Raw genomic sequence first — 17,642 nt, 5'->3', positions numbered from 1 at the left:
CTAAATTGAGGTTTGATGTTGATTAAGGCTTTCATTGATATTATGATAATCTTGTTTGTATTTTTTGTCATTCTATTAAAAGGATGTTTAGTTATACATACTAGTGCTATTCAACGGTACTAATGTCCCTTTTGCTGGGGGCGCTGCATCGTTTAATTAATGCAGGTGGTTCCACAGCAGGAGATACTGGTCAGTGATAGCAGTGCACCTTCTTCCCAACTGACTTGGTGAGCCCCACTTCATTTCGGGGTCATGAATCTTTTGTACTTTGTGTATTCTGTTTGAGGTATAGCCGAGGCCTTGTTGCCGATATTATCATTGTACTCTTTTTTATCTATAGAGGCTCCGTAGACATAGTGTGGGTTGTGTATTGGTGTTGGGGAAAGACAAACTATATTATGCTGTGGTTGTATTACTAGTCCATTTGAGACTTTAAAAATGATGAAACTATTGGAATTGAATTGGTATTGTAGACATGAACACCTTTTCATCTAATTAATGATAATATGTATTATCTCTATTCGTGGATGAGTTTGGGTAGAATAAAATCTAACAGGCTTGCTCGGTCGGGTTCACTCGGTTGAGCGCCGGTCGCGCTCCTCGGTTTTGGGGTGTGACAGATACCACCTGAGCAAGGCCTGTACAAACCGTCAATATCTGGGCCAACGCCTCCTAAAGGCCTGGAATCACCATGGGCACAGCTGGTGCCTGAGCTGGCCCCATTGGCTTAGCTACATCTGGAACCTGCTCCTGAGCTGGAGCAACTTATGGATCTGCAGGTGCTACTTTAACTGTTGTACGAGATGCACCTCTACCCCTACCGTGACCTCGGCCTCTCGTGGCCCTAGCTGGTGGTACTGGTGGTTGTCCCTCCAATCCGGTAGCACGTGTCCTCACCATCTGTAAAAAAAAAAGAATACAAAAGTTTAGTTACCAGAACAACAAATCCGCACGACAAGAATACAAGAATGTGAAATTTCTTAAGGGTTCTGCAGCCTCCCGAAGATAAGTATAGACGTCTTCGTACCTATCCGCAAGACTAATACTAAACCTGCTCATGACTCACGAGACCTATGTAACCTAGGCTCTGATACTAACTTCTCACGACCCAAAATCCTAACCTGCCATCATGGCACCAATCGTGGTACTAGGCAAGCCGAAATTTATGAAATAACTCCAACACTTAGCAGAAAACGGATTTAAAAATAGTTTAAATGATAACAACTTCTCATAAACAGGATAGAAAATAAAAACTACGACGCAAAAATTCCCAATATCGGGGTGTCACTAAGTACCTGAGCATCTATACATCAAAAGTCTGGAAAACACTGTCTAATATAGTCTGAAACCAAATACAATAAGTGGAAAGATCGGGAAGGAGAAACAAGGTCTGCGAAACATCGACAACTACCTCGAAATCTCCAAAAGATCAACTATGTGCGGAAATCAACACCCACTGTGTCCGGGAATACCTGGATCTGCACACGAAGTTCAGGGTGAGGTATGATTATAACCAACTCAGCAAGTAACAATACTAAATAAAGAACTGAAAGTAGTGACGAGTTTCACATTTATAGTTCAATTACAGTGATTTCAACATAAGGAAGTAGGCATGCTTTCAAGTTCGACAATTAAGGCCAAAATAGTAATTTCATGTCAAGTTCAACTGAAATAGAGTGTAATATCTTCCAGAAATTATAAAGGCAGTGATACATGGCAGCCAAGTGCAACAAATATGAAATCAAACGCATCCTCTCAGGGCCACAGTCACTCAGCCTTCCCATTCACTCGGCTCTCGCACTCAGTAGGTACCTGCGCTCATTGGGATTGTGTACAGACTCCGGAGGGGCTCCTTCAGCCCAAGCGCTATAATCTGCATGGACAACTCACGTGCTACACGGATAACTCACGTGCTATAACACAATATCTGTATCCGCACGGACAACTCACGTGCTGCACGGACAACTCAAGTGCTATAGTATAATATCTCACAATCAGGCCCTCGACCTCACTCAGTCATCAACCTCTCTAGTCTCTTGGGCTCTCAGAAGTCATAATAAGCATCCCAGACAGCAATGATATGATGCATCAAAAATGAACAATAGAGACTGAAATGTAATATACAAATAAATTATGGCTGAGTACAAACAACAATTTAGCAGATAATTCAACATGTACACGACCTCTGTGGGTCCCTGCGATGCCAACACGTAGTCTAAACATGATTTGTGGTTAAATTTCTCTAATACATGGAGAATTTACAGATAACAATAGATTATACAACTACACGGTTCCACGAAATTTGACCAAGTCGCAATTGCTACGGTGCACGCTCACACGCCCGTCACCTAGCATGTGCGTCACCTCAAAACCAAATACATGACACGAAACGGCCAGCAAATCTCTACTCCAACACACCCTTGCCTCACGAAACGGCCTCTAAATGCCTCGAATCTAGGCATAAACAATGCGATATAATCAATACGGGATAATAGAAACAACTCCATAAGAAAATGCTAAACTTAATTAAAATAAAACATCAGCTCAAAAGCCATCCCACGTCTCAAAATTCGATAAAAGTCTCAAAACCTGAAAGACCTCTCAACCACGAGTCCAACCATAACAAATATAACAAAATCCGACACCAAATCATCCCCCAAATCCCCAAATCAAACTCTCCAAATCCCTAGCCTCAAACTCCCAATTTACACCTCAAAAACACACCAACTAGGTAGGAAAATCAATGGGGAAGCAATATTATTGATCAAAAATAAGCACAAGGGACTTACCTCAAGAATACCCTAAAAATCCCTCTCAAAAATCGCCTAAATCGTGCTTGAAATGTTTGAAATGAAGCCAAAATCGCGAACCCTTATTTTAATAATCTGCCCAGGCTTTTCGCACCTGCGGCCATATATCCGCACCTACGGAATCGCTTCTGCTATCAAATCCCCACTTCTGCAGAAGCCACTTAAATTCCTCAGGCCCGCATCTGCGCTCCATGTTCCGCACCTGCGGAGCCGCTTCTGCGGAAACATGCCCCTCTCTCAATTCCGCATCTGCGTAAACCCAACCGCATTTGCGGCATCGCAGGTGCGGAAGTGTCACGGCCCAAATTAGCCCTCCGTAAGGTGTCGTGATGGCACCTAGTCTTTACGACTAGGTAAGCCTAATATTACAAAAAATATAAATAAAATACAGCATTTTAAAGATAAACAGCATATTGTGAATATCCAAGAGTAGTACCACTCGGCATATACAAAATAATTTCCCGAGACCCGGAATATCACTAAGTCACAAGCTGCTATAATCTATGTAGCTCTATACAAAAGTGTGAAGATAATAAAGAAAGTCTCTAGGCGAGAGAGTAGAAGGAGACTCCGAAGATCTGCGGACTCAAGCAGTAGTACCTTGAAGTTTCCTAGAATCAGCAGCACGCACTAAACCCGAGGTTGATAGCTCGCACCTGGATCTGCACATAAAAACATGTGCAGGGAAGGGCATGAGTACACCATAGTGGTACCCAGTAAGTGCCAAGCCTAACCTCGGTTGAGTAGTGACGAGGTCAGGTCAAGGCCCTACCGGAGTAAATATAATAAATTAAACAGTAAAAGATATAAGTAAAATTTACAGTAACATAGTTAAAGAAATTCTCGAACATTTAACAGTGAAGGGAGCCCTCGGCTCAAAACAAGGTAAACACAGTGGAAAATCTCCCGGGATACCGTCCCGTAGTTCCGAATGAATATGCAGTATAGGGGGATTTCTCGGAATACGTCCGTAGTCCCAAAGTAAATATGCAGTGCTCGGGGATCTCCCGAAATACGTCTGTAGTCCCAAAGTAAATATGCAGTTCATGGGGATCTCCCGGAATACGTCTGTAGTCCCAATTTAAATATGCAGTACAGGGGGATCTCCCGGAACACGTCCATAGTCCTAATTTAAATATGCAGTACAGGAGGATCTCCCGGAATACGTCCGTAGTCCCAATTTAAATATGTAACGCAAGATGAAATGGCAGGTATGGCATCAAGTTATACAGTTTATACTAAACACATATAAGGAAAGTAGGGACTTAACTAAGCATGGCACACAGAATGTTAAATAGGCAGTTAAAACACGTAAGCATACTTCTCTAGTCTAAATTTAACAATTAAACGTATTAATGCAATTTAATAAGGAAAAATAGTTTATGATTTAGAAAGGAAAACGGGATTTTTGCAATAATAGCCCGTGTACGTACTCGTCACCTCACATACACGGCGCCCACACATCAATTAATATCAAACATCTTAAAGGAAAGTCCCCAACACAAGATTAGGCAAGCCACTTACCTCGAACTGCTCAAATCAACTCGATATCATATTCTTGTCACGAGTATCCGACTCCAAATGGCCCGAATCTATTCAAATTAATTGCATAATATAAATATAACTACAAGTAACTAATTTAGCTAATTAATTCAAAGCTAAAGCGTGAAATTAGGAAAAACGCCCAAAATATCTCCTCGGGCCCACATCTCGAAATCGGGTAAAAATTGCAAATTATGAACACCATTCACTCACGAGTTCAATCGAACAAAAATCATCTAAATCCGACGTCAAATTCCCATTCAAATCTCAGATTTTCAGTTGGGGAACCTTTTCCCCCATTTCAAAACTTCTACCCTCAATTTCCTTAATTAGACGAGGAAAACAATAATAGATTAATGTATTATGATCAAAATAGAGTTAGAATTAGTTACCCAATAGTTCTCCTTCAAAATCCCTCGAGAAATTGCCTCCCACCGAGCTCATAGGGCCGCATCTGCGGTAACGCACCTGCGGAAAAATCATCGCAGGTGCGAAGGTAACTTATCCGAGCTGGGGCCGCATCTGGGGGAAATTCCTCACACCTGCGGATACCGCACTTGCGGTCCAAATCGGCGCATTTGCGCATTTCACTAAGGCAGCCAGGCTCCGCACTTGCGCCCATGCTTCGAACCTGCGGGCTCGCAGGTGCGGTCAAACTTGCGCACCTGCGCTCCATCACCAGCCCCACCAGTTTCGCATTTGCGCACTCTCTCCGCACCTGCGGCTCTCGCACCTGCGGCCTCCCTTCCACAAGTGCGAAACACTAGAACCATCAAAGGCACCAGATTTTTCTTAAGTCCAAATTCATTCCGTTAAGCATCTGAAACACACCCGAGGCCCCCGGGACCCTAACCAAACATACCAACCAATCCTAAAACACCATACAAGCTTAGTCGAGCCTTCAAACCACATCTAACAACACCAAAATCATGAATTAAGCACGGATTCAAGCCTAAGAATTTAAAAATTTCCAAATTCTACAAACGACGCCGAACCACATCAAATCTAGTCCGAATGACCTCAAATATTACACACAGGTCACAAATGACACTACGAACATATAACCACTTTCAGAATTCCATTCCGAGCTCGATATCAAAATTTTCACTATCAGCCGAAGTTGCAGAAAAACTAACTTTCGCCAATTCAAGCTTAATCCACTACAGACCTCCAAAACACATTCTGGACGCGCTCCTAACCCCAAAATCACTCAACGGAGCTAATGGAGTCGACGGAATTCCATTCCGGATCTGTCTTCACATAGTTCCGACTACGGTCCAAACTCTGAGGCTTAAACTCACAACTAGGGACTAAGTATCCCAAAACTCACCAAATTCCATAACCAAACACTCCGACAAATCCCAAAAGAAGAAACAAATATGGGGAAAGCAGATATTAGGGGATCGGGGCTCTAATTCTCAAAACGACCGGCCGGATCGTTACATCCTCCCCCTCTTAAAATAATCGTTCATCCTCGAACGAGTATAAAGACATACCTGAAACTGTGATAAGATGACGGTACTGGCTGCGCATATCCTGATCGATCTCCTAAGTCGCCTCCTCGACCGGCTGACCCCTCAACTGGACCTTTACTGAAGCAATATTCTTTGACCTGAGCTTTCTGACCTGCCTGTCCAAAATGGCTACAAGCTCCTCAACATATGATAGATCTTTGTCCAACTGGACTGAGCTGAAATCCAATACATGAGTCAGATCACCGTGATACTTCCGGAGCATAGACACGTGGAATACCGGGTGAATTCCTGCTAGGCTGGGAGGCAAGGAAAGCTCATAAGCAACCTCCCCAACTCGCCGCAATATCTCAAAAGGACCAATGAACCTCGGGCTTAGCTTTTCCTTCTTCCCGAACCTCATGACGCCCTTCATAGGCGATACCCGAAGCAAGACCCGCTCACCAACCATAAATGCCAAGTCACGAACCTTTCGGTCCGCATAACTCTTCTGCCTGGACTGGGCTGTGCGAAGTCTCTCCTGAATCACCTTCACCTTATCCAGGGTATCCTGGACCAAATTTGTACCCAACAATCAGGCCTCGCCCGGCTCAAACTATCCCACTTGGGACCGGCACCGCCTACCATACAAAGCCTCATACGGTGCCATCTGAATGCTGGACTGGTAACTGTTGTTGTAAGCGAACTCTACAAGTGGCAAGTATTGGTCCCATGACCCTCCGAACTCCATCACACAGGAATGGAGCATATCCTCAAGAATCTGAATCGTGCGCTCGGACTGACCGTCCGTATGAGGGTGAAAGGTTGTGCTCAACTCCACCCTAGTACCCAATTCCTGTTGTACGGCTCTCCAAAACCGTGATGTGAACTGTATACCACTATCTGAAATGATGGATACTGGAATACCATGAAGGCGGGCAATCTCTCTGATATAAATCTCAGCCAACCTCTCAGAAGAATAAGTGGTCAACACTGGAATAAAATGAGCTGACTTGGTCAGCCGATCCACGATCACCCAAATAGCATCAAACCTTCTCAAAGTCCGTGGAAGTCCAACTACAAAGTCCATGGTGATCCGCTCCCACTTCCACTCTGGGATCTCTAACGTCTGAAGTAATCCACCCGGCCTTTGGTGCTCATATTTGACCTGCTGAAAGTTGAGACACTTGGCCACAAACCCAACTATATCCTTCTTCATCCTCCTCCACTAGTAGTGTTGTCTCAAATCCTGGTATATCTTCGTGGCACCGGGATGAATGGAGTACCGCGAGCTGTGGGCCTCCTTGAGAATCAACTCTCGAAGCCCATCTACATTGGGCACACAGATCCGGCCCTGCATCCTCATCACACCGTCATCACCAATAGTCACATCTCTGGCATCACCTCGTCGAACCCTATCCTGAAGAACTAGAAGATGAGGATTATCATACTGGCGCTCCCTGATATGTTCATAAAGAGAAGACCGAGCAACCACACAAGCAAATACCCGGCCAGGTTCTGAAATATCCAATCTCACAAACTGACTGGCTAAGGCCTGAACATCCAAGGCTAAGGGCCTCTCAGCTAATGGAAGATATGCCAAACTCCCCAAACTCTCTGCCCGGTGACTCAAGGCGTCGGCCACTACATTGGCCTTCCCCGGGTGGTATAATATAGTGATATCATAGTCTTTAAGTAGCTCCAACCACCTCCGCTGATGCAAATTAAGGTCCTTCTGCCTGAACAAGTGCTGCAAACTCTGGTGATCAGTGTAAATCTCACAGGGAACACCGTACAAATAATGATGCCAGATCTTTAGGGCGTGAACAATAGCTGTTAACTCGAGATCATGAACTGGATAATTCTTCTCATGCACCTTAAACTGTCTAGACACGTAGGTAATCACCCTACCGTCCTGCATCAATACCGCTCCAAGGCCAATCCTCGAGGCATCACAATAGACAGTGTAGGACCCCGAACCTGTAGGCAATACTAATACTGGGGCTGTAGTCAAAGCTGTCTTGAGCTTCTGAAATCTCTCGTCACACTCCTCGGTCCACCTGAACAGAGCGCCCTTCTGGGTCAGCCTGGTCATAGGTGCTGCAATGGATGAAAATCCCCCCATAAAGCGACGGTAATACCCCGCCAAACCAAGGAAACTACGGATCTCCATAGCTGATGACGGTCTAGGCCAACTCTGAACTGCCACCACCTTCTTCGGATCTACCTTGATCCCATCACAAGACACTATGTGGCCCAAGAATGCCACTGAATCAAGCCATAATTCACACTTAGAAAATTTTGCATACAATTTCTTCTCCTTCAAAGTCTGAAGCACGGTCCTCAGGTGCTGCTCATGATCTTCCCGAGACCGAGAATATACCAGGATGTCGTCAATAAACACAATGACGAAGGAATCAAGATAAGGCCGGAACACAATGTGCATCAAATGCATAAAGGTTGCTGGGGCATTGGTCAGCCCAAATGAGATAACCAGAAACTCATAGTGACCATATCTGGTCCTGAAAGCAGTCTTCGGGATATCCGACTCCTGAATCTTCAACTGATGATAACCTGAACGTAAGTCAATCTTGGAAAACACTCTGGAACCCTGTAACTGATCAAATAAGTCATCAATACGAGGCAATGGATACCTGTTCTTCACTGTGATTTTGTTCAACTGGCGATAATCAATACACATCCGCATAGAACCATCCTTTTTCTTCACAAATAAGACAGGAGCACCCCAAGGTGACACACTGGGCCGAATGAAGTCCTTATCAAGCAACTCCTGTAACTGCTCTTTCAACTCCTTTAATTCAGGAGGAGCTATATGATATGGAGAAATAGAGATGGGTTGAGTTCCCGGCAACAAATCAATGCCAAAATCAATATATTTGTCGGGCGGCATGACCGGAAGATCAGCTGGAAACACATCTGGAAAGTCCCTCACTACTGGAACTGACTCAACTGTAGGGGTATCAATACTGACATCTCTCACATAGGCCAAATATGTATCACACCCCTTCTCAACTATTTGCTGAGCCTTAAGAAATGAAATGACCCTGCGGGAAGTATACTCTAAGGTACCTCTCCACTCTAATCTCGGCACGCCTGGCATAGCCAGCATCACGGTCTTAGTGTGACAATCAAGAATAGAATAATAGGGCGACAACTAGTCCATGCCCAAGATAACATCAAAATCTACCATACTGAGTAATAACAAATCGGCTATGGTCTCAAAACCACTAAAAGCAATCAAATAATACTGATGAGAGAATCTCCCACGAAAGTAGATACATAAACAGGGGAACTCAAAGAATCCCGAGATATCCCCAAATGTGGAGCAAAATAAGAAGACACATATGAATACGTAGAGCCTGGGTCAAATAATACTGATGCATCCCTATGACAGACAGGGACGATACCTTGATGACTGAGCTGAAGCAACGGCCTCTGAACGGGCTGGAAGGGCATAGTACCTAGCCTGGCCTCCCCCTCTATGGCGACCTCGACCTCCTCGACCTCCACCTCGAGCTGGCTGAGGAGGTTGGGTGGAAGCTGGTGCTGGAAGAATGGCCGGAGGACCCGGTGGAGCACGTGGAGGCTGATAAGTCTGTGAAGGTGCACCCCTCCTAACTCTGGGGCAATCTCTAACTAGGTGATGAGTGTCACCACACTCAAAACAACCTCTCGGAGGATGCGATGGCTGAGACCGACTCGGACCTGGCCTGCTGGACTGGCCGGTAATAGCACCTCGAGTAAGAGGCATGTTCGATATTGGCGGTGCATAATAGGGCTCCTGAGGTCTAGGAGGAGCTGGAACACCGCTGGCTGCTGGAAGAGCTGAATGAACAGGGCGACTTACAAAACCCCTACCATAGTGTGCTGCTGGTGCACGAGCTCCTGAATAATGACCAGTCTCTCGAGACCTCTTGGCCTCTCTCTCCTCTCTGTCCCGGGCAAACATGCCCTCCACTCTCCTAGCAATGCTCACTACCTGCTGATAAGTGATGTCCATCTCCAACTCCCTAGCCAACTGGTCCAAATACTGGGGTGGAGTCCCTCAATGAAGCGACGAACCCTCTCTCTGACTGTAGCAACCAGAGCCGGTGCATAGCGAGCTAACTCACTGAAATGGACTGCATACTCCGACACAGTCATAGCACCCTGACGCAACTGCTCAAACTCTGCGCGCCAAGAATCCCTGAGGCTCTGAGGAACATACTCACATAAGAACATCTCTGAAAACTGAGTCCAAGTGAGTGAGGCTGCCTCATCCGGACTACTCAGCTCATAGGCACGCCACTACTGATATGCTGCTCCCCTCAGCTGGAAAAGCAGTGAACAAAACCCCACTCGTCTCCACAATGCCCATAGTGCGGAGAATACGATGACACTCCTCAAGAAAATCCAGAGCATCATCTGAAGCTAGTCCGCTGAAAGTAGGTGGGTGGTACTTCTTGTACCTCTCAAATCTGAGTTGCTCTGCCTCAGAAGCAGCTACCCTGATCTCATGCTGAACCGGAGCCACTGGGGGCATAGGAATATACTCTGAGGCCTGATCAACCTGGACCCTCTGCTCAGGAGTGTGGGTTGTAGGAGTCTGTGTCCTTCCCCCGGCCTGAGATGTAGCGGGAGCTATCGGAAATAGTCCAGCCTAAGCCAGAGTGCTAAACATGCTCATGAACTGAGCTAAAGTCTCCTGGAGGGCTGGAGTAGCAATAGGGATCTCCGGTGTTGGCCGTCCAGCTAGAGCTGCTGGGGGCTCCTCTAACGCAGCTCTCGCAGGTGCTCGGGCTACACCGCGTGGTCGTCCTCTACCCCGACCCCGGCCTCTGGCGGCTTTGGCAAGGGGCTCGGGTGCCTGATCTTCGGTCCTCCCAGTACAGGTCCTCACCATCTGTGAGAAAGAATAGAATAGAATCCAAGAATTTTTTTGGTGTCAAAAACTCGCACGACAAGGAAATCGAAGAAATATGATTGTTCTTAACAGTTAAATAGCCTCCTGAAGATAAGTACGGACGCCCGCACCAATCTGCGATACTCTAATAAACAGGCTTGTGACTCGCGACTCTTCTGAACCTAGTGCTCTGATACCAACTTGTCACGACCTAAATTAGCCCTCCGTAATGTGTCGTGATGGCACCTAGTCTTTACGACTAGGTAAGCCTAATATTACAAAAAATATAAAGAAAACACAGCATTTTAAAGATAAACAACATATTGTGAATAGCCAAGAGTAGTACCACTCGGCATATACAAAATAATTTCCCGTGACCTGGAATATCACTAAGACATAAGCTGCTATAATCTATGTAGCTCTATACAAAAGTCTGAAGATAACAAAGAAAGTCTCTAGGCGAGGGAGTAGAAGGAGACTCCGAAGATCTACGGACGCAAGCAGTAGTACCTTGAAGTCTCCTAGAATCAGCATCACGCACTAACCCCGAGGCTAATAGCTCGCACCTGGATCTGCACACGAAAACATGTGCAGGGAAGGGCATGAGTACACCACAATGGTACCCAGTAAGTGCCAAGCTTAACTTCGGTCGAGTAGTGACGAGGTCAGGTCAAGGCCCTACCGGAGTAAATATAAAAAATTAAGCAGTAAAAGATATAAGTAAAATTTACGGTAACACAGTTAAAGAAATTCTCGAAAATTTAACATTTAAGGGAGTCCTCGGCTCAGAACAAGGTAAACACAGTGGGGAATCTCCCGGGATACCGTCTCATAGTTCTACATGAATATATAGTATAGGGGGATCTCCCAGAATATGTCTGTAGTCCCAAAGTAAATATGCAGTGTTGGGGAATCTCCCGAAATACGTCCGTAGTCCCAAAGTAAATATGCAGTACAAGGGGATCTCCCGGAATACGTCTGTAGTCCCAATTTAAATATGCAGTACCGGGGGATCTCCCGGAATACGTCTGTAGTCCCAATTTAAATATGCAGTACAGGGGGATCTCCCGGTATACATCTGTAGTCCCAATTTAAATATGCAACGCAAGATGAAATGACAGGTATGGCATCGATTTATACAGTTTATACTGAACACATATAAGGAAAGTAGGGACTTAACTAAGCATGGCGCACAGAATGTCAAATAGGTAGTTAAAACACGTAAGCATACTTCTCTAGTCTAAGTTTAACAATTAAACGTATTAGTGCAATTTAATAAGGAAAAACAGTTTATGATTTAGAAATGAAAAATGGGATTTTTGCAATAATAGCCCGTGTACGTACTCGTCACCTCACGTACACGGCGCCCACACATCAATTAATTTCAAACATCTTAAAGGAAAACCCCCAACACAAGATTAGGCAAGCCACTTACCTCAAACCGCTCAAATCAACTCGATATCACGTTCTTGCCACAAGTATCCGACTCCAAATGGCTCGAATCTATTCAAATTAATTGCATAATGTAAATATAACTGCAAGTAACTAATTTAGCTAAATAATTCGAAGCTAGAGTGTGAAATTAGGAAAAACGCCCAAAAGGTCTCCCCGGGCCCACGTCTCGGAATCGGGTAAAAATTACAAATTATGAACACCCATTCACTCACGAGTTCACTCGAACAAAAATCATCTAAATCCGACGTCAAATTCCCATTCAAATATCAGATTTTCAATTGGGGAACCTTTTCCCCCATTTCCAAACTTCTACCCTCAATTTCCTTAATTAGACGAGGAAAACAACAATAGATTAATGTATTATGATCAAAATAGAGTTAGAATTAGTTACCCAATAGTTCTCCTTCAAAATCCCTCGAGAAATCGTGTCCCGCCGAGCTCTAAATCAAATTGGTGAAAAATGAGGGATGAACCCCCGAAGCTGCCTCTTCAACTCAGCGATTTCTGCACATGCGCTCATGGGGTCGCATTTGCGGTCACGCACCTGCAGAAAAATCATCGCAGGTGCAAAGGTCACTTATCCGAGCTGGGGCCACATCTGCAGGCAATTCCTCGCACCTGCGGATACCGCACCTGCAGTCCAAATCGGCGCATCTGCGCATTTTACTAAGGCAGCCAGGCTCCGCACCTGCGCACACGCTTCGCACCTGCGGGCTCGCAGGTGCGGTCAAACTTGCGCACCTGCACTCCATCATCAACCTCACCAGTTCCACATCTGCGCACTCCCTCCGTGCCTATGGTTCTCGCACCTGCGGCCTCCCTTCCGCAGGTGCGAAACACCAGAACCAACAAAGGCACCAGATTTTTCTTAAGTCCAAATTCATTCTGTTAAGCATCCAAAACAGACCCGAGGCCCCCGGGACCCCAACCAAACATACCAACCAATCCTAAAACACCATACGAACTTAGTCGAGCCTTCAAACCACATCGAACAACACCAAAATCATGAATTAAGCACGGATTCAAGCCTAAGAATTTAAAAATTTTCAAATTCTACAAACGACACCGAATTACATCAAATCTAGTCCGAATGACCTCAAATTTTACACACAGGTCACAAATGACACTACGAACCTACAACCACTTTCAGAATTTCATTCCGAGCTCGATATCAAAATTTTCACTATCGGCCCAAATCGCCGAAAAACTAACACCAATTCAAGCCTAAATCCACTACAGACCTCCAAAACACATTCCGCACGCGCTCCTAATCCCAAAATCACTCAACAGAGCTAACGAAGTCGACAGAATTCAATTCCGGATCCGTCTTTACACAGTTCTGACTACGGTCCAAACTCGAAGGCTTAAACTCACAACTAGGGACTAAGTGTCCCAAAACTCCCCGAATTCCATAAACAAATACTCCGGCAAATCCAAAAAGCATAAACAAATATGGGGAAAGCAGATATTAGGGGATCAGGGCTCTAATTCTCAAAAGGACCGGCCGGGTCATTACAGGAAGTGACCTCGCACCTGTACCTCTGCTCACCTCCTCCCTGGCCGCTTCTACGGTTCAGCTCTCACTTCTGCGAGACCGCACTTGCGATTCCCACTCCGCAGGTGCGATTACACCAGAAGCGGATGAGCTTCAGCACTTCCTACAAACTTCAAATCATTCTGTTAACCATCTGAAATCAACCCGAGGCCCCCTGGGACCTCAATAAACATACCAACAAGTCTGAACACCTCGTACAAAATTAGTCGAGCCTTCAAACCACCTCGAACAACATTAAAAGCATGAATCGCGCATAGATTCAAGGCTAATGAACTTTGAACTTCCAATTTCTACAAACGATGTCGAAACCTATCGAAGCACATCCGATTGACCCAAAATTTTGAACACAAGTCACAAATGACACCACGGGCCTACTCCAACTTCCGGAATCGGAATCCAACCCATATCAAATAGTCCACTCCCGGTCAAACTTTCCAAAAATTCAACTCTCGCCATTTCAAGCCTAATTCCACTATGAACCTCTAAATCACAATCCGGACACGTTCTTAAGTCCAAAATCACCCAACAGATCTAATAGGACCATCAAAACTCCGATCTGGAGTCATTTACTCAAAGATCAATATCCGGTAAATTATTTCAACTTAAGCTTTCATCTGTGAGACTAAATGTCTCATTTTATCCTGAAACCACACCGAACTCAAACTGACTACCCCGGCAAATCACATAACAGCTATAAAGTACAAAATGAGCAGTAAATGGGGGGATCGGGGCTACAACTCTCAAAACGACTGGCCGGGTCGTTACACTCTATTATACCTGCAAGTTTCAACTAATTCAAGAAAATCAATTAGATGGGTGTGAGGATCTTTACTCGCATCACCAGTAAACTGACATGACTGTTGAATGGTTTGAATCAAGCCTGTGCAAATTTCAAAGTTTTTTGCTACAATTGGTGGTCTCCTCACACTTGATTCTCCTTCAAAATGTTCCGGCCTTGCATAATCTCTAAGTATTTTGTCACGTCGTGGAGCCACCTCATCGAACTGTTCTTCCACTTGATGTGGTGGAAGTTGGTTATTGTTAATCTCTTCATTCTCCATTTCTTTACAAGCTATACTTTGAGGAGATAATGTTTGTCCTTTCCTGTGCAAACGAAGAGATTTTTTAATTTCTGGGTCGTAACTCGCCAACTCTTTTGTAGAAGAGCGGGTCATAAACTACCTGAAATCCTTAAAGCAAAGATTTTGTTTTTTGAAAGAAAATCAAACTTAGTTCCTAAGATGGTACTAGTGACAATAAAAGGAAAACAATGTATATATAAAAATCAAAATAGTAGAAATAATTAGTAGAACTAGTGATAAGAAATAAAGTTTTTTTTAATTTATGAAAAGAGCTAGCTGATCTTAAAAATAATAGTATGATATTGTAGAGTAAAATAAAAATTAAAAAGATGGAAGAAAGAAAACAATAGTAAATAGTAATATTGTTAATAAGAGAAAACTAGGAGAAAAAAAACGTAACTAGTATTAATAGTTACAGTAGTAACCACAAAGATGTTACCAATCCCCGACAACGTCGCCAAAATTTTGACGAGTATCTGTCGTGTATAAAATTTAAACTCGTACTCTATCAAATTATAGTATAGAAAGATGTCGAACCCACAGAGATTGGTTTATCTATTCTAAAGACGTTTCTTGTTTTAATTACTATTTGAGAAAAGCAGGAAGAGTTGAGTTGTGAATTAACTAAGTAAAAATGCATGAATAGAGCAATAGAAAATATTTTATTTTTCACAAATATAATAAAAAGGTGTTGCGATCATAACTTTACTTAATATTTCTATTATATTATCACGACCCAAAATCCCTCCACAAGCGTCGTGATGGCACCTAGTCTCTAATACTAGATAAGCCAATTTCAATTATATTTTTGAAGCCATTATTTTTAATTAAATAAGTAATCAAAACTAATAGCGAAACAAATAAGAATATACAACCTCCCAAGACTGGTAGTACTGAGTCACGAAATCTAGCTGAATACATGGAATGATCACGAGAACCAAATATACAATACTATTTGATTAAAAATTAATAGTACAATGACATGAACAGACTCCAAGGGACTGCGACGACTAAGCAGCTCTACCTTGAATCCTTGCGATCACACTCTAACTCTGTCCGGGTCCGATATCTTCAATACCTGGCTTTGCACAAAAATGTGCAGAAGTGTAGTATGAGTACACCACGGTCGGTACCCAGTAAGTATCAAGACTAACCTCAATGGAGTAGAGACGAGGTATAGTCAAGACACTCACTAGTCTAATAACCTGTGCAATATAGTATTCAAAATAATATTGGAAAATAACTAGCAATGATAACAATAAAATTAACCAGTGATATAACAACAATGCGAAAATAACATCATAAATATTGCTCAGACGAATAAGGAACACAAGTACAACCAATTAATCAAATCCTTCAAATATAAATTCTTTCGCCTATATGTTTTTCAAATAATAATCTTCAGGATATAATATTTTTCAATAAATATATTTTCAAGTAAAAGTCACCATGTGACACCTCATTTCACAATCATAAAAATTACGGGTCTCAACCCACTTTTATATTTTTCCACGTCACCTCGTGCCCATATTTCTATCACCATCACACGGACAACTCAAAATATCAATGTATATAAGATCCGCAGGATCAATTTATTTTCACAAAAGTAAGGTTAAAAATCTTTAAATCAAGTAAGAAATCAACAAAGGAATGAATTTATTTTAGAAATCATTTGGGTGAAGAAAATGACATTTCAATTAAAATGAAGCATCCGATGACTACTAGTTTGGATGTAAAATTTATTAAATTAAAACTTAATAGCTGTAATGACCCGACCAGTCATTTTAACTTTTAGAAACCCCTTCCCTAAAATAAAACTTCTCGTATATGCTTTTAATGATTTATGACTTGTGGGGATGGTTGGTTGGGGATTTGAAAGTGTTTGGGTTGAAACCGGAACACTTGGTTTCTTAAGTTGGCCTTAAAGTGCTAAGTTTGACTTCGGTCAACATTTTGAGAAAACGACCCCGGAATAGAATTTCGACGATTCCAACAGCTCTGTATGGTGATTTTGGACTTAGGAGCGTGTTCGAAATTTTATTTGGAAGTCCGTAGTTAAATTAGGCTTGAAATGGCTAAAATCGGAATTTAAGTTTGGAAGTTTGACTGGGGAGTTGACTTTTTGATATCGGAGTCGGAATCCAGTTCTAAAAATTTTCATAGCTCCGTTATATCATTTATGACTTGTGTGCAAAATTTTAGGTCAATCAGACTTGATTTGATAGGTTTCGGTACCTAATGTAGAAGTTGGAAATCTTAAGTTTCATTAATCTTGAATTGGAGGATGATTCGTGGTTTTAGGGTTGTTTGGTATGATTTGAGGGTTCGACTAAGTTCGTATGATGTTTTGAGACTTGTTGGTATAATTGGTCGAGGTCCCGAGGGGCTCGTGTGAGTTTCGGACGACTAACGGATTACTTTTGGCCTTTGGAACACTGCTGATAACTGCTGGTATTTTCTTCTGATTTCCTTATACGCGATCGCGTAAGTTGGTCTACGATCGCGTAGAGTAATTTGGACAGAGGTGGATTTATTCTACACGATCGCGTGAATGGGGTTGCGATCGCGTAGGCTTATTTTGGGCAGCTGGAAATTCGTTCTATGCGATCGCGTGGGCACGTTTGTGATCGCGTAGGTTAGGCCAGCTTGTGCATCGTGATCGCGTGTAGTTGTTTGCGATCGCGTAGGGGAAATTGGGGAGGAGCTGGACCACGTGTTTAATGCTTCGCGATCGCTTGAGGAGGCTCGTGATCGCGTAGGCTTGCGTAGAGTCGGAACCTGGTGCATTCGCGATCGTGTGGGACTTGATGCGATCGCGTAGGGTTAATGTTTGGGCAGTAAAAT

The sequence above is a fragment of the Nicotiana tabacum genome, chromosome 2, assembly GCF_000715075.1.
Source record: "Nicotiana tabacum cultivar K326 chromosome 2, ASM71507v2, whole genome shotgun sequence".
Classification (NCBI taxonomy): Eukaryota; Viridiplantae; Streptophyta; class Magnoliopsida; order Solanales; family Solanaceae; genus Nicotiana; species Nicotiana tabacum.
Note: the sequence above shows the minus strand (reverse complement) of the source record.